Source organism: Salvia splendens, chromosome 9 (genome assembly GCF_004379255.2).
Source record: "Salvia splendens isolate huo1 chromosome 9, SspV2, whole genome shotgun sequence".
In the NCBI taxonomy this organism is placed as follows: Eukaryota; Viridiplantae; Streptophyta; class Magnoliopsida; order Lamiales; family Lamiaceae; genus Salvia; species Salvia splendens.
Genome location: NC_056040.1, coordinates 9,751,689 through 9,757,827, shown reverse-complemented (window position 1 = coordinate 9,757,827; position 6,139 = coordinate 9,751,689). Strand labels below are relative to the sequence as shown.

General features: G+C 27.0%; 1 pseudogene; it reads right to left on the bottom strand.

The window, feature by feature from the left end:
• Positions 1 to 3,838: 3,838 nt before the first annotated feature.
• Positions 3,839 to 4,874, bottom strand: LOC121747557 (annotated as a pseudogene).
• Positions 4,875 to 6,139: the final 1,265 nt, after the last annotated feature.

The window sequence follows — 6,139 nt, the reverse complement described above, 5'->3', positions numbered from 1 at the left end:
TACAAAAATGTAAGGTAAATTTTTTTATTCTCTATCTATTCACCAAAAATAGTCTTATTGTTGGACGATATGGATTTTAATGTAAAATTGATAAATTACTAAAGAGATAGAAAAAAGTGGATAATGCAATTGAGAAAGTGAAATTATGGATAAAATAAAAGAAAAAAGTAAATAAAAGTGAGTAGTAATTTAAGAGTAATTTTCATTTTTAGTTTGGGATTAATGAAAGTGGAAATATGAGGATTATTTTTTATGGTAGTAAGGAGTATGAGTTAACGTAGAAGTATATTAAACCACAAAAAGGCCTTTGGTGGACTCATGTATGATATATTTAATTCATGATAATTAGTACATATATCTTGAAAACTACAAAATAAATACATTTGCAAACATATAGTAATATAACTCTATCAGGAAATAAAATCAGAAAATTAGGTACTATTGTCATTTTCATTATATTAATTGTCTTTAATTTGAAAAGGAAATGGTAGCGGAAACCTAACATGGATCTACTTAATTAATTCGAACTGACTAATCAAACTGGAAGATGATAGAAGGGCATTATTAAATTTCTGAGTTGGATAGCTAAGTATAGTAGTAGTCTCAGCTATCTTCCATAATAGGGTGTAACTAGTAATTTTGTATTTAATTTATTTTTGATTAAAATTATAGTTTATAAATATACCTTATTGCCCCTACATGTATAATTATCTATATCAAGGAGTATTAGTTAGGATCTACTCATTAAGAGTGCTTCATTATCGGAAATATACATGGAATTAGCTGGGACCACACTTTTGAATTAATTTGATCCATATCATTTTTTTTACATAATTCACTTATCATTTTTTTACAAATACTTAAAAAAACAAAAGAATAAAAAGGATAAGAAAAAATGTCACCAATTTTCGTTAATAATGACAAAATAATCAAGCATATAATAAAAAATGTTAAAATTTCAAATGCTTAAAATTAATATTTTTCATTTAATTTCTTCACAATGTTTTCTATTTTTTCACTACTTTATTTGTTAATTTTTGGAAATCACGTCAAATCTTGATTAAAAAAATGACATGTTTTTAACTCATCATTAATATTTAATGCTATAAACTTAATATTTTCTCTTTTTCTTTCTAAAATATTAGAGTTTTCAGCTCAATTCACGATAACATGTAACAAATTTAAATTTGATAGTATTTGATATACAAATACTAATTGAATTTACGATTTCGTTTTAAGAATTTTATAATTTTAATTAATTCTTCATTTTTAAAAATTAATTTTATAAATTCTTAGTTTGGAATTCACAGTCAAACCTTTATGACAAAATACTCCCATGTTCTTAACTTATCCAATTGATTTTCTCTTTTTATTTAATAAAATACTATAATTCTTAGCTACAGTGTACTATGCAACAAATTATAATTTGATATATCATATTATATTAATACTAATTTAGTTTACGATGTTAATTCGAAGTAAGTATAATTTTGATTTTAAATATTTACTTAAATAAAATTAATTTCTATAATTCTTAATTTTGAAACATTACAGTGTATCTCAATAAATAAATAATCAAATGTAACTCCTATTTAACATTATACAGATAAATAATTTATAAGTATTTTCAATTTTTTTATAAAATATTAAAATATTTTGCTCAATTTTTAATATTTCACGCAACAAAATAATATTTAATATACAATATATTAATTATGATTGAGTTTCGGTTTTAATTATAAGAATTTTATAATTTTAATTTTTATTATTACTTTCTAAAATTTTAATTTATTTATTCTTAATTTTTTGGAATGTTACAATCAAACCTCGATCCAGAAATAAGCACATGATCTTAACTCATGTATTTCATATTTTAAAGATACATAGTTAATATTTTTCTTTTATTTATAAAATAAAGTTCTTGGCTCGTTTAGCTATAACATGCAACAAATTAAAAATTGATGTATGATTTATTAATATTAATTGAATTTATGGTTTCGATTTTAAATTTAATTCTCTACTTATGATTCTCCATTGACAAATTTTGCCTCGTTTGATTTGCTCAATTTTGATTTTTTTTATAACATTAAAAAAACTCATTCCCATAATTTTTTATCTCATACAATTTGTAATATGCATGAACAATTTACAGTTTGATTTAGGAATTTCATAATTTTATTTGAATTCTTTGATTTTACAAAATTATATTTTCTTTAAATTCTTAATTTTTTGGAATGTTACCGTCGAACCTCGATAATTAAAAATAATGACATGTTCTTAACTCACCTATTTAATATTTTAAAAATATACAATTAAATTTTACTCTATATTTTTTGTTGTAAAATATTAAAATCTCTAGTTCAATTCAATGTAACACATTTATATTTGATATATGATATTAATTCTAAATGAGTTTACGGTTTTGATTTTAAGAATTCATAATTTTGAGGTTTTTTATTTACTTTTCAAAATTTTAATTCCTTTAAATGTCTAATTTTTGGGAACGTTACAATTTGATCTCGGTCAAAATATAATCACATGATCTTAACTAGTCTACTTAATATCTTAAAGATATATAATTAATATTTTTCTTTTATTTATAAATAGAGTTCTTGGCTCATTTCGCTATAACATGCAATAATTAATAAAATTAATACTATATGATTTATTAATACTAATTGAATTTAAGGTTTTGAGTTTAAAATTTCATAATTTTATATTTAATTCTTTACTTTTCAAAATATTAAATTTTATAAATGCTTAATTTTGGAACTTCACGACAAACCTCTATCAAAAACATTATCACATTTTTAACTCATTTATTTAATATAATGTATACACAACTCTCTTCTATATTAATCTCTCTATTACTTTACTTTCTCTCACTCTAACTATTTATTCTCGTCTTCACAAAATAACGGCCAAAAAGAAACGTCTCACTTATATTGGACAGAGGGAGTAATATTTACTCTTTTTTTTTATATAAAATATAGTACTAGAGTCTTAGCTTAATTCTCCATGCAACAAATTAAAATTTGAGAAATAATAGTACACTAATAATAATTGAGTTCACATTTTTAATTATAAGAATTTTTTGTTTTTTATTTTTTAAATTTGATTTTTTAATTCTTATAATTTTAAATAAGTAGAAAAATTGTATACAAAATTGTAGAATAAGTATATACTTTTAAAAAAATACAAATAAAAATGTAAAGAAAAAAAAGTGAAAAAGTGTGTGGTTGCGTTAATTAGGCATCACTTTAATGTACCATATTAATTGAAATTTTCTTCATATTAAAATCCCCTAAATTTAGAATTATCCATAATTACATTATTAAGGATATATTAAGCAAAATATATATTATACTTATGGCAAAAAGCCATAGGGGTATTATGGCATAGAGACATTATGTCTCTAAATCACTACTCCTTCCAAAATAAGTGGGTGTTGAGCTAATTTATTTTAAAGAGGTTCTAAAAAGAACATCTTATAAAATATAGTACTAATGTTTAAAAAACTCATAATTTTGTAAAAGTAATTAAATACGGAGTATAGATTTATAATGTAGTGAAAGAAAATCATAATAAAAAATTAGCGCCTGTTACAGCCCGCTGAAACAATTATTAGTTCGTCAATAAATCGTTCAGATTAGGCTCTACTTTTATAATTGGGCTTTAAGAAGAGGGCTTCTATGTAGTGGATATTGATAAATGCAGTCAGCCCACGACTCATGGGCCGGCTTTCTCATGCAGTTTTATTTATTCTTATATACTAACTTCACATCCATGAATTTATTAAAGCTCCTATCCAATTTAATTATGAGAAGTATAAATTTAACTAAAGATTAATCATATGAGGAATGTAAACCGGATATTTATGAATGCAATCACCGGCAACTTGATCGTCCGGTTACACTTCCAAACCGCGCTGTTGCACTTAAATCCACTCCCAAATGCAATCTGCCAAACCCAAACCCTATCCCCTTTCTTCATCCTCCCCTTCGATTCAATGTAGCTCAATTCGTACCACAGCGATGACGACGAAGTGTTTCCGAATCTATGCAGCGTCATCCTTGGCGCCTCCACCTGCTCGTTTGTCAGGCCTAGGCTCTTCTGCAGCTCGTCGATCTCCGCCCTTCCTCCTGGGTGGATGCAGAAATGCTCAAACGCTTTCTTAAAATCCGGTAAGCACAGTTTCGATTTGGAATTACAGAGTTTCCTTTTCATTAGAGAGAGAGAGAGCGAATAGGAATTTCTCGGATGGCGGGAGGAAAGGAGGTCCGATTTCGGCAATATTCAATTTCAGAGCCTCTCCGGCGACGGCAACCAAATCTTTGCCCAATTTAACTCCTTGAATTCCTTGAGAATTTTCTTCCTGTGATAGGCATTTGTATGATTCGTCATCTGCTCCTGTATGCGTGTGTTCTATGAAGCGGGCGGTGGGGACGCGGAGCAAGCGGGGAGGCTTGCAGAGGGCGTAGTCGATGAGGTAGACGGAGCGCCGCCGCCGCAGCATGAGGAAGTAGTAGGTCAAGGCGGATATGATGAGGAAGAATGCAATGTGGAGTGATGAGATCTTCAAATTATGGATTGAATTCAAGATATGGATAATTGCTTCTGCCTGATTGACGGTGAGAGAAAGCATGATTGGTAGGATGAGGAAGACAATGAACCACAAATTGGGAGCATAGTTTCAGGTGTCTGAGCTTTGCCGATTGAGACGGTTCCGGCGGTGGAGCATCCATTATGGGAGAATGAATTGTTTTAGATGTTTAGTTGAACTTCGTACCTACAGATGTTGATATTTATAAACGATAATATTATGCCCACTTTCTTTGTCAATGACTTTGATTTTCAAATATTGTTATGTTATTGACTCAATGAAAACAACTATGCTAGTTTTTTTAGCTGAATTCTCTTGTTTAGTCTCTATCATATTTCCAATTATCTCATTTCATAATTCGTTTTAGAATAGGATTTTTAAAAAAATGTGTTTAATGGATGTAAAATAAAATTAGAGAGAAAAATTATAAAGTAGGAGAGAGTAAGTCAGATTTAATGTTTCGTTTTTGTCATAACTAAAAATAACTTAAGTAACTTGAGACAATTCAAAACAGAATTCGACTCAAATAATTTGAAATGGAGGAAGTATATTGTTGATTTGGCGCATATATATCACATTTTGTTGATAGTTGAGTAGATGTTAGGTGTATTGCCAAATTAATGGAGATTCTTATTTCTGAATATGAAGATTCAAATGGAAATATAAACCCAAAGTTTGCTTATAAAAAATGATTCACAATTGTGAATAATGTTGAACTTTATGTTCGATTAATTTTTAAAGTTGGATATTGAAAAAATTTAACTGTATTGAACTTTATCATTTTTCCTTTCCATAAAGTTAATTAAGAAAAAATAACCAATAAAGTTATTTATTTTCATGATTAATTGATAATAGAGTTAATATAAAGGGGTATACTAGCTAGTAAGTTAGTTGAAAAGTTTGTTTTTGTTGGAAACAAGTTTATATATTTGGGATATGCAAAAAAGAAAAGCAACTTTATATTATCAGGACGAAGGAAGTATTTAATGTAAAACTTTATTTTCCTTAATGGGATTATAGAGAAAACACATTATTCACCATTTAATGGTTTAAGTAAATATAAATATGAGAACATAATATATAATAAAAAATTATATTTGATTAACCATGCATATATAAATTTATTCTTTCCCAAGTTCTAATTAGCTGAAGTATACTCCCTCTCCCTCAGTCCTATAAAAATATGTGAATTTTCCATTTTCATTCGTTACACGAAAATATGTGCATTTCAATTTAGTACAAAATGTTTCATTAGATTTTGAAGTTTATACATTCTGTCAAAATTTTCCAAACGCCGTCAATTTTATCTATGGACGGCATGAATTAACTTTGTCCTAGAATTTTGTTGGATTTGATCACTTTCAACAGACCTTGCAACCTATATATGGACGGCATGAATTAACTTGGTACCAAAAAATTTGGTTTTTTCTCACAACTTGGTATGACATTTTTAATAGCTTGAACCGCTGGTCATCATTACATTTTTATGTTTCATGATAGAAGAAAATAACATAATTGAGTTGAATCTGAAATATC